Source organism: Notamacropus eugenii, chromosome 6 (genome assembly GCF_028372415.1).
Source record: "Notamacropus eugenii isolate mMacEug1 chromosome 6, mMacEug1.pri_v2, whole genome shotgun sequence".
Taxonomy (NCBI): domain Eukaryota; kingdom Metazoa; phylum Chordata; class Mammalia; order Diprotodontia; family Macropodidae; genus Notamacropus; species Notamacropus eugenii.
In genome coordinates, this window is record NC_092877.1 from 253164493 (window position 1) to 253176080 (window position 11588).

General features: G+C 37.8%; 1 pseudogene; it reads left to right on the forward strand.

Moving 5' to 3' along the window:
* Window positions 1-11024: 11024 nt before the first annotated feature.
* LOC140511336 (small ubiquitin-related modifier 2 pseudogene) lies at window positions 11025-11327 on the forward strand (annotated as a pseudogene).
* Window positions 11328-11588: the final 261 nt, after the last annotated feature.

Consider the following 11588-nt stretch of genomic DNA (forward strand, 5'->3'; position numbering starts at 1 on the left):
TCTCTCTTCAAAAGTTTTTTTTGTTAGTCACTACTACCTCTTTTAATGTTACCCCTTTTCTCACTCCTCCTCATATTGTTTATCCCTTAGCACTCCCCATTTTCTATTGAGTAAGATAGATTTCTATACACAGCTGAGTGTACATATGTCTTCTTTCCTCTTCTAATCAGCTCCAATAGGAGTGAGGTTCAAGAAATGCCTTTAATAATTATGTTTTCCCTCTACTGCTAAAGCTCTTCTTTGCCTACCTTATTTATGTTAGATAATTTCCCCCTCTCTTCTCTCTTTGCCCTTATCCCAGTGCATTTCTCTTTTGTATCTCCTCATTTAAGTTTTTCTAACATGCTGCAAGTGCTAATGCTCCCATTTTCTATGGAACTTTGACCCAGAATAAGCTTTGGTTAATAAAATAAGGTCTTACTTGAGAGAACCCAAAGCAAAGATGCATCTACTACTACCACATCTTCCTCTAAGTCTTGATACTGGTGTTGTCACTGCATGCATTCATATCAGACCACAAATCCAATGTCACACAGCTCTGCTGTAGGAATTCAAGTTATTTTGGATTGAGAAAAATTCTCACTTTTGCCTGTATTGGGCTACCCGAGTCTTTCTTACCTGTCCCAGGTCTTCGGTTGGCCAAACCGGATAAACGTATGAGAGAAAGGACGTTCCAGAGTCAAACAGGGGTTGAGCTTTATTTCAGGGTCCGCGTTACAAATGCAGGGGGGTCTTCCTTAGGAGGAAGAGGGGGAGATTTCCTAAGGAGGCTAAGCTTAAGGGATTGGAAGTAGAAGTACAAGCGGGGAGAGAGGGGGAGGGGAGAGAGGAAAGAAAAGAAGCGGAGCCCTACTTTTCTCTTTGGCTCCACACGTGCTAAGAGAGAGCTTTCTGGCTTCCTCAATCCTACTTAATCTTCAGCCACACAGTTTGCATCTCAATACCATGCTGTTAGGTAACTAGGTGTGCTCCAATCCGGGACGACCTCGAGGGCAGGGAGACTCCACCCATCAGGTATCTCCGGGGGAGAGTCGGAAATACCCGAGCTAGCCGAGCTAGCTCAGTCTGACCTTCTCGAACCCCCGCTGTTCATGGAGGGCCTCGTAAGACTCTAAGATTTAGAAGTCCCACTTTTACCTGCCCGAGACCGTCCACACGGAATTGAACTTCCAGTCCCAACATATCCCCTTCTTTGTTATGCACGGAGCGCACCTGGCTCTAGAGCAAACAGTGGCTGGAGACTGAGTGGATTAGGAAGGCCTTTAGCATATGAGTACCCTACACCAAGACTTCATTCACACAGAAATCTGCAGCTAGCACAACTGACAAAGGGAGGCATCAAATAAAACAAAGATGAAACTAAATGGCTGAGTTACAACAGGGGAAGTGCAATCAACTAATCCCAAAGCATATTTTAAGAGAAGCAGGTGGTGTAGGCGCCTTACATCACCACTCCCTTAATCTTGCAAATGGATCTATACAGGTGGAAAATTGGTCACCTCCTCCCCACCCAAGTGTCCTGGGTTTGTGATATCAAAGTCCTCATTCAGCTGGAGAAAAAAGGATGCCTAGATTGAAGCTGTCAGCAGCAGTGTCTGTGGTTGTGATGAGGGCTGCTTCCTCTCTGGGCAGCAAGGTTAAAGCTGTCAGCAGCAGGCTCAGGTGGTGTATGATCCTTCTCCGGGGTCTCTGGGCTCTCCGGCGTCTCCGCCTCCTGCGTCTCCGTCATCTCCGACCTCGGTTCCCACCTACGGATCCTTCTAATGGGAATCCACGCATCACCTTTTCCTGTGGAGACACAAACATACCCTCGACCCCATATTAGTATCTTAAAATGTCTCATAGCTGGAGTAGTATGTGAGCCTTTTGAGACAGCTGTATCAAGCTCTGATTGTATTAGGCCTCTTGATCTTAGCTCTGATTGTATTAGGCGACCTTTTCCCCTTCTTTGTTTAGCGAGGATCGCCTTCAGGGTAAGATTGATAAGAATGCATACTGGCTCTTTACTTAGGTATAGCTGCTGCCAGGTGCTTACAAATTCTTGATTAACATCTGTAAGGAACCTGAATTTCCCGGATTTTTTCTTTATAACAAACACAGGAGCATTCCAGGGTGCTAATTGCTCCTTAACCAGTATCTTTAGTGCCTGGAGTTTTTCTGGCGTCAGGGGCCATTGCTCCACCCAAATCAGGGTGTCTGACTTCCAATTCAAGGGTGGGGACTCCAGTACAACAGCAATGGCCCTTACTAAAAATTTGATAACCTCATCCCCAGGCGGCTCATAGCCATTCCGGCAATCAAGACATAATCGGAGGCTGAGTATTGTAATTGATTTCCTGTAGCCTCAAACTGCCCAGTTCCTGTAAATTGCTGATAAGCCTGGGGGGCCTGAGCCCCTAGCCCACCGGTAGTGCTCTTTACCCTCTGAGAAAATTCTGATACCCAAATCACATTCTGCCCAGGGGTAAGGCAGGCTCTAGCTAACCTCTTCCAGTCATTAGGAGTCAGAACGAACTGACCACTGAGAGTTTCAAGCATGGCTATGACAAAGGGTGAATTAGGGCCGTGCTTGGTACAAGCCTCTTTAAGAGTCGCCACTCTCTTCCACTCTATAGGTATGTGGCTCCTTCAAACCCCACCGGGGACACTGGGGTCCGCTATTTCTAACACAGGAAATGTCCCTACATCTTCTCCATTCTCTATAGCCTTTCTTATTCCTTTTTCCAAACTGGACTGTGGCCCTGAACTGTCTGACCAATGGAGCATGTTATAAGGAGGCGCGGAGGGAAGGCACGGCGTATTCTTCCCCTGCCTCGCCTTTTCCATCCGCTAGATGGAGCTCCAAGTCTATTTTTTCTTTACGCTCCTTAACTTTCCGCTTAACTTTCTGCTTGCCTGGGTCCTCAGTCCCTCCCGTGTTCTCCCCTCCCCTCTCTCCGCTTCCACTCTCATTCCAATCCCGCCCTGGCCTCTCCGGCCCTTCCAGCAGGCTTTTAATTACACTGAATATCAGGAAATCTAAATCCTCCAGCTCCCCAGGGTATTGTTGCTCGTAAGCAGTCATTTGCTCTCCGACCACTCCCCATTTTTCTCTTGATATTCCTGCCTGCTTGAGCCAAGGAGAAACTTTCCAAATCCTTTCACAAAATTCTCGGAGGTCATCTAACTCTATTGTGACCCCTGCCTTCCTGCATTCCCTGTGAAGTTTCTCAGCCCAGACCTCCTGTTCCTCTGGCTTTATTACTGGCAATAGATTCCCCATCTCCGCCCTTTTCCCAGGGGTTTGGGAAGCTTCTCTCCCCTTTCTCTCCTTCCGAATCTAGGATTCGGGACTCGCTTCTTTCACAGCCCCTTCTGGGTGTACCCCAAAAGCACCCAGGATTATCTACGCTCCCAATCCCTGTTGGGGCGCCAACTGCCAAGCCTAGAGGCCTGTATTGGGCTACCCGAGTCTTTCTTACCTGTCCCAGGTCTTCGGTTGGCCAAACCGGATAAACGTATGAGAGAAAGGACGTTCCAGAGTCAAACAGGGGTTGAGCTTTATTTCAGGGTCCGGGTTACAAATGCAGGGGGGTCTTCCTTAGGAGGAAGAGGGGGAGATTTCCTAAGGAGGCTAAGCTTAAGGGATTGGAAGTAGAAGTACAAGCGGGGAGAGAGGGGGAGGGGAGAGAGGAAAGAAAAGAAGCGGAGCCCTACTTTTCTCTTTGGCTCCACACGTGCTAAGAGAGAGCTTTCTGGCTTCCTCAATCCTACTTAATCTTCAGCCACACAGTTTGCATCTCAATACCATGCTGTTAGGTAACTAGGTGTGCTCCAATCCGGGACGACCTCGAGGGCAGGGAGACTCCACCCATCAGGTACCTCCGGGGGAGAGTCGGAAATACCCGAGCTAGCCGAGCTAGCTCAGTCTGACCTTCTCGAACCCCCGCTGTTCATGGAGGGCCTCGTAAGACTCTAAGATTTAGAAGTCCCACTTTTACCCGCCCAAGACCGTCCACACGGAATTGAGCTTCCAGTCCCAACACACTTTGACCTTTCTTTGACTATGCCACAACAGAATTTGATCTGAGATGTCATTTTATAGTTGTTTCTAGGAAAATATTGGAGGAGTTCTTTCTCTCCTCTACTGTCTTGGATCTGCCCATTTGGCTTATGATCTAAAAAGGCTATTTTCAAGTGGCTACCCCAGAATCCTTTCATAAAGAATGATTATCACTTTGATAGACCTCTGGAAGTCCTTCAACGTGTTTGTTGTTCAGTTATTTAGATGAAATCAAGTGAGTTAAGGATATGTCATCTAAACACCTCAGCTGAGAAACAGAGATGGCTACAATTCTAAGTCCAAGGAAACATGACTTCAATTAACTACTAGTGGATGGGGAGCAAAAAGAAACCAGTCCAGGAAACTGGGACTGTGAGGTACATTATTATATTCCAAACCTCTAGACATTCACTTAAAAAATACTAGCACCCATAAATAGCAGATGAAGAATTTGTTTCAGAAATATATTTCAATGAACTTTGAAGACTCATCTTGTCACCATGCTAAATAAACCATGCACAGCCATCCAAGAAGGCATTGTCTGGCACCATACAAGGTTAGCTTTCATAGAACACAAAAGATACTCAGTGTACTACTAGGGAAGCCTTTTGGCTGCCATCTTATCAATACAAATGTATTTCTATGGTGCACTGAGGTAGATACATGTGTAGTATTGCAAGCAGAAGCAATAAATATCTCATCCTCTAGGACTCTGATGCAACCTCATGAGATAAACAAGAAAAATGGGCAAATTAAAGTTCAGAAATATTGTTCCTCATTCCTTTAGGTTTATGGCACTTTGGTCCCTATAGTGTTGTCACACATAGTAAGCAGAACTCAAGTCACTAACAGGCAATAAACATACCTCTCTGTCTGCCTAATTTAGGCTTGGATAAAAACAAAAGTGAGTATATTGAAAGCCAGTTTACACCAAATGTCTCTCACCTGCTGTTCTGTTGCATCTCTGAAAGCACTAATAAATAGTTATGACTATATTTGAATATAATTGAGCTTCTATGCAATGTTGCCTTATTTTCCTCCAGTTAACATAAACTGTTTTTTTTCTTTTGTTTTTCCAAGAGATTTTTATAAGCCAAACAATCCAGCAAAATCATGTTATTAGTGTATGGTGATGTTATGCTGTAAAAGAACTGAAGTATTCAATCTAATTCCTTTACCTATGAAGGCACATAACCAACTAGGCAACAGAGATGTGAAGAACTGAAAAATGCTTTATTTCTTTCTTTTAATCATAGAATTGCGATTAAGCAATACCTATTGCATTCATTGAATTATCCATTTCTCTTAAAATTTCATTGGATTTGACAGGTGAAGAAGTATTTATAATACATGAATATTTTTGTTTAAACATGAGACTTGAGAAAATAAATTTCTACGATCATGATTGTAATTTTAAAAATGGAAATAATAGCCTATTTAGAGCACAGAGGTAAGTCATGCTAATGTTCATAGTTATTTCAAGCAATGTAACATCATTGATGATCAGTTTCCTGGATCAGTTGAATTTCAAGTCTTGCATGTTGCTGAGGGAAGAAATGTTGCATTTTTTCCCTCAGCAATATGACTTTCATTATTCATTTCAATAATGACCTTACTTGAAATATTTAAATCATAATATTGTTGAAAAATCTATGTATGAAAACATTGTTCACATTTAATAAAAAATAATTTGGCAATAAGGTATAGAACCCAAATGATATTTGTAAAGCTTAAATTGGACCTTTCAACGCTAGTAAAGTTTCTAATACTCATTAATACATCTGTTACCAAAATGAAGAGTAATAAAAAGGGAAGCAGGGAAACTGACTTGTAATCTCCTCCATCAAGTTTTAGCCTAAGGCAATTTTAATAAAGTAGCTATAAACATCTGAAAATAAAGTCTTTAATAGAAATGTTCCTGTTGCTCCTAACTAGACTATTACAAATGGTGATGCACTAATAAAAACAAAAAGTTTGCATTTTCTAACTGCTGAAACAAGCCAGTCCAGATGAAATCACTGAACCTGTTTCCATTTATTCTTTCAGAACATGTTACTTAAGAGGGTTGTTAAATATTAGTGGAAATCAATGTTAAGTCAAAATACGTGCCCTGATTTTAAAACAAGGTAGGGATACATGAAGCCAATTTGATTTCTTTTCCAAGAAATACAAAACACTAATGCTTTGTCTAGCCATGATGCAATACAGTTTTTAACCTTGGATAATAAATGGCAATTCATCTAGTCACATTCTCAACAGACATGGGATGATTCAGTACATCAGAAATGAACCATTTATGGTAGCACCTTAACCTTTTTGGAGAAAAATAATCCAATTCGAAAATATCCAATGCTGTGTTATTTTGATGACCTATTGATTAGTGATGACAAAAATGACTTTAGCAGCTTGGCACATCCTTTCCTACTTCTAAGGTAATGTTATAAAGAAACCAGGAGCAGAAGGAAAATGTCAACTTCACTTTTAAAAATATTGGCTTTAAACTTTTTCAGGAAAAAATCAGCACTTTATGGTACAATTGCTTTAGGATTAGTTCTTTATTATTACAGTCAATTTTGAGGTTGATAATTTTATTATAAATTGCGAAAATTTTCTGTAGTACCAAAAAGGATAAAATGATTTCCTTAAAATTGAAACCTATAAAAAGTAATGGAAAAATCATATAAACCAAACTCAGTAAATGTTTGTGTCTTAGGATTTCTTGTAATGGGCACCTACTCATTGCTGCAGATCATGACTTTTAACTTTGTTCTGTTTTAAAGATTAAAAATTACTAGTTGGTCCTTAGATAAAGAAAAACCATTGCATATTATTAATATTGCATAGTTCTACTGATATATTAAATTAGATGAATAAACTAACAAACCAAAACATAAGATCAAGTCTAGAAAATAAGATCGCAGCCTTTATATGAATATCAGTTTTTGATACTATGATGAATACAAAAATAATCATAAGCTAAAAAGCCTGATATTAATGAAGTTATGGGAAGCAGATACATTTCTAGAAAAAAGAAACTGCATTTTTTACAATGTTGCAATATGTGCATCTGTTTCATTTCCTATTTTCTAATGATTTCTCAATGAGTGCAGGAATATTGGAGGGCACAAAGAAGTTATAATAAAGCTTTTGAAGTAATGATTCCTTAAAAGAATAATTTGACTTATTTGGAAGAGAAGAGGTTTTTCTTTTAACCTAGTACTAATTATTCAAATATGAAAAAAAAAGCTGTTAAGGTTGGCCAAGTGAACCTAAATTTTCCATTAGTCCAACATCAAACTGTGTTTATTAAAAGAAAGCAATGTTCCCAGCAAGAAAAACAAATCCTTAATATTAAGTACCATTCGAAAAGACTGAGATGTTTTAGATGTATTTGAGTTATTTCCATTAGATTTATCTTTTCTTAAGTGAAACTTAAGCATTCTAGCAAATTTTGCTGTGAAGAGAATGAAAATGAATATTATGTTCCTTTGAAATGTTATTATAAAAATAGAGATTTCTTTTTCTAGAAAATTATTTTCCATGAACATAATAAAATCAAAGTTAATATCACAGCAATTTTAAAAATAATCACTAAATACACAAGTATTTTGCGACATTTTAGATCAAGAATGCTTAAATGATGATCAAAATATTATAATATTAACGTTTGTTTTTGATGTCAAGTAAAAATACTAGAAGTAGAAATATAGCAATGCTGTCACCTCTCTGATCTTCATTTATTGCTTGTTTTTAATATTTTCACCCAATTAGATATCTCTTCTACATTTCAATCTTTGTATCTTTAGAGACCTCCTTATCTTAGATAGTTAAGGAAACACTTTTCAAAGCTCATCTTTGCAGTAGCCTATGTGGGCAAAAAGTCCTTTATGTAGTTCTTTCCTTCAAGGAATTTAAAATCTTCCAGAGATTCTCAAGACTCACCACCATGAGACACAATAAGAAAGAAATATAAGAAACTATACGAAATAATCCCACATTGAAATCAATCAAGTGTTCAAGTGTACAATTGCATATGAGTGCAAGAATATTAAGAGCAGTCTTCAAGAGGGAACAAAAAAAACTTATTGAAAAAGAGATTCAGGCTATTTTTCCATATATATGTATATATGTATATACATATATATGTATTTATATTTATACTACATTTATATTTATATAATATACATATATAAAACATATACAAATGCATATTTATGTATATTTGTGTATATATACAGGTATATATATATATTTATATTATATATAGTTTTACCTATATAGTTATGCATATAATTATATATAGTATTATACATATGTGTACATATATAGATGGACAGAAATAAATTACATAGATAAAATCTAACCCATAAATGCAACCCTTTCTAATATATATGATTTGTGGATGAGATCACACAGAAACTTCATTGCAGGGCTTTATCAGTTTAATGCAATTCCAATTCATTTAAAAAAAATTTTTTTAAGTTATTGCATCCACTGTCTGCAAGACATTAGTTCTTATACTCCAAAGACAAAACCAAAATATTTCTGTTTTTCATAAAGCTCATATTTCTTTGGCAAAAGTCAAAAAGAACAGAGATTGTATCATGTACACAGATAAGTGAATATTTAAAGTATTAAATCAAAAACAAAATCAAATATGTAGAAAAATGAAAAAAAATCATTGTGTTTATAAAGTTAGAACTATTTGGAAGCCTAGGAGAGAATAGTTTTGAGAAAGTTGTCCATATTGGAAGGGGCACAGTAATAATTTTCAGATGAGGAAGCAGAGGAAAAAAGGTGTAAGTTTGCCGCCCCCAATAAAACCCCAATGAATTTGGCTATAACGTGAGTCAGATGGCATTTAGAGCAAATGGCAAAGTCAAACGAATGTATTTTAAGCTTGATTGTCTGTTCCAAGTAAAATTTCAAATATTATAAACATGAGTTGAATTGGAGAAAATAGCTTTGGAAGAGCAATGCAAATACGAAACAGTAGTAAAAAGAATAACAGTTTTCAAATGTTAGTATTGGGCAGAAACAATAGTTGTTTTAAACAATTTTTGAAGCAATATGAAATACTGTAAGCATATTTTATAGTTTTATGATTGCTGATCATTGTAGTCTTTTGCTACTAGAAAGGGGGATCTAGGTTGTACAGCAAATAGAAAGATAATGACTGAGAAGTCAGTTATAAGATTCTTTCAGGGTTTAGCACGTACACTTTTTATGAATGACTGTGTGACTTCTACAGCAAATATCATCACCCTTTGGTTAATCTGTATAAACAAAATCAACAAAAAGTGAAAGAAAATACTGTTCAAAGCCTTTAGTTTAAAATCTAATTAATTAATTCTTTTCTCAGACAGCATTTTAGGAGAGGCATCATTACTTTCACTCTCCCTCAAACTCAAGAAACTTGATATGTCATGTATTTCAAGAATCCTAATTGTAGAAGACACTCTTAACCATATTAATAGATTATAGTATTAGATTTGAATGTAGAGGAATGCCAGAGGACATATGGCCCATACCTCTGATGTTGCAGATGATAAAATAGATTCAAGGAGATTAAGAAGCTTGCACAAGGATACATAGTTACACAATTATTTAGACAGCTAATAAGTAGTAAAATTACTTAGGAGTTCAATCCAAACACTCTGCTATCATATCCAGTACTCTTCCTGAGCTATATCAGCCTAGGATGAGTAAAATATTATTGGTAAACGCAACAAATTCTTTCTATTACACCTGCACTTTAAGAATAGTGGGTTCTGAATTACAAGTAAAAAAATGTATTCTTATACTACAAATCAATTAAAAGATGATAATCCAAGAAGGTCCTTTACCAAAATTACCTTTTGGATGGTTCACTAGCACACCAACAGATAGATGCTCAAAACATATATTTTTCATTCAGCTTGATATCTTTGAAAATCTATCATCTCATGTCAAACATTATTCATCCACTGAGACTACAACTTCCACATAAACTGTAGAACATACATTTAGGGCACTCAACTACAAACCACAACAGGACACCCATATTCAGTTCTGGATGAGTGAGTACCACAAAGATGCTAACAAAATAAGAGGACTTTAGAGAAGAGCAACAAAGCTGCTTAAGTCACCAGAAGTACTGACTTCTGAAGAACAATTAGAAACATTAATTTGTTTAGCTCAGCTGAAGGGGAGGGAAGATAATAAAAACTTTCAGTGAGTAAAATTGAAGAGAAGCACATGATAATTTAGAGTAGTAGAATGTCTTTAGGTTCTTTCCCTCCAACACATTCTTTATTGAGCCACCAGCTTAATCTTCCTCTAAAATGACTTCATCTATGTTACACCCTGGATCAAAAATTGAAAGTTTTGAAATTTTAAAAATCACACATTACTCAGATTTTCCATATTTTTATTGACTTTCTTTTTGTTCCTTCAAGGTTTTGTGGAAAACCCTTCTTTATGAAGTTTGTATAGATTGTTGCCTTCTCTATATCCACAGAACTTATTGTTTAAATCATTCATTAATCAATAAGTAAAGATTTGTTAAGTACCTAATATATGACATTTACTGTGCCAGCTGTTAGTGATATAAGAAACTTATGTTGTACTAGCAGGCAAAAACATATTCAAAGATAAGTAAATATAGGAATACAGGATATATATATATATATATATATAGATATAGATATAGATATAGATATATATCACTTTGGTTTTCTGTCATCCCTGTGTTTCTCAAGTTTTAACCTATTAAAAAACAATGTAACTCTTCTTCCTCCTTCTCTTCCTCCTTCTCGTCCTCCTCCACCTCCTCCTGGTTCTTCTCCTCCTCCACTTCCTCACCATCACCACCATCCTATTCTTCCTCCTCCTCCTCCTGCTCCTGCTCCTGCCACTGCTGCTTCTCCCCCCGTTCCCTTGGAGCGGACCGTCCTGGTGCCTCTTTTGTGAAGCGGCGGCTGAGGAGACTCCCGGACTTCCCATGGCCGAAGAGAAGCCAAGGGAAGTAGTCAAGACTGAAAACAACGACCACATTAATTTGAAGGTGGCAGGGCAAGATGGTTCGGTGGTGCAATTTAAGATTAAGAGGCACACACCACTTAGTAAACTAATGAAAGCCTATTGTGAACGACAGGGTTTGTCAATGAGGCAGATCAGATTCCGATTTGATGGGCAACTAATCAATGAAACAGATACACCTGCACAGCTGGAAAAGGAGGATGAAGATACAATTGATGTATTCCAGCAGCAGAGAGGAGGCGCTTACTAAAAAGAAAATCTACAACTGTACTCGAGAACTGTGCTCCCAAGGAAAACAATACATTCATAATTAGAAAACCAAGATTTGGTTCATCCACATCCTGATTACTGCAGTATAGTTTTCTCTCTTCTTTGATTCCCTTCCCCCATTCCTTTATTGTACATAAAGTAACTTGTGTATGTGCACAGGCATAATGCGTACTTTTTTTGTTAACTAAATGGCAGATGGTATGTTTTGATCAACATCAAAAGGAGATGGGGAAGGGAAAAAACAAACTGGTTCTGT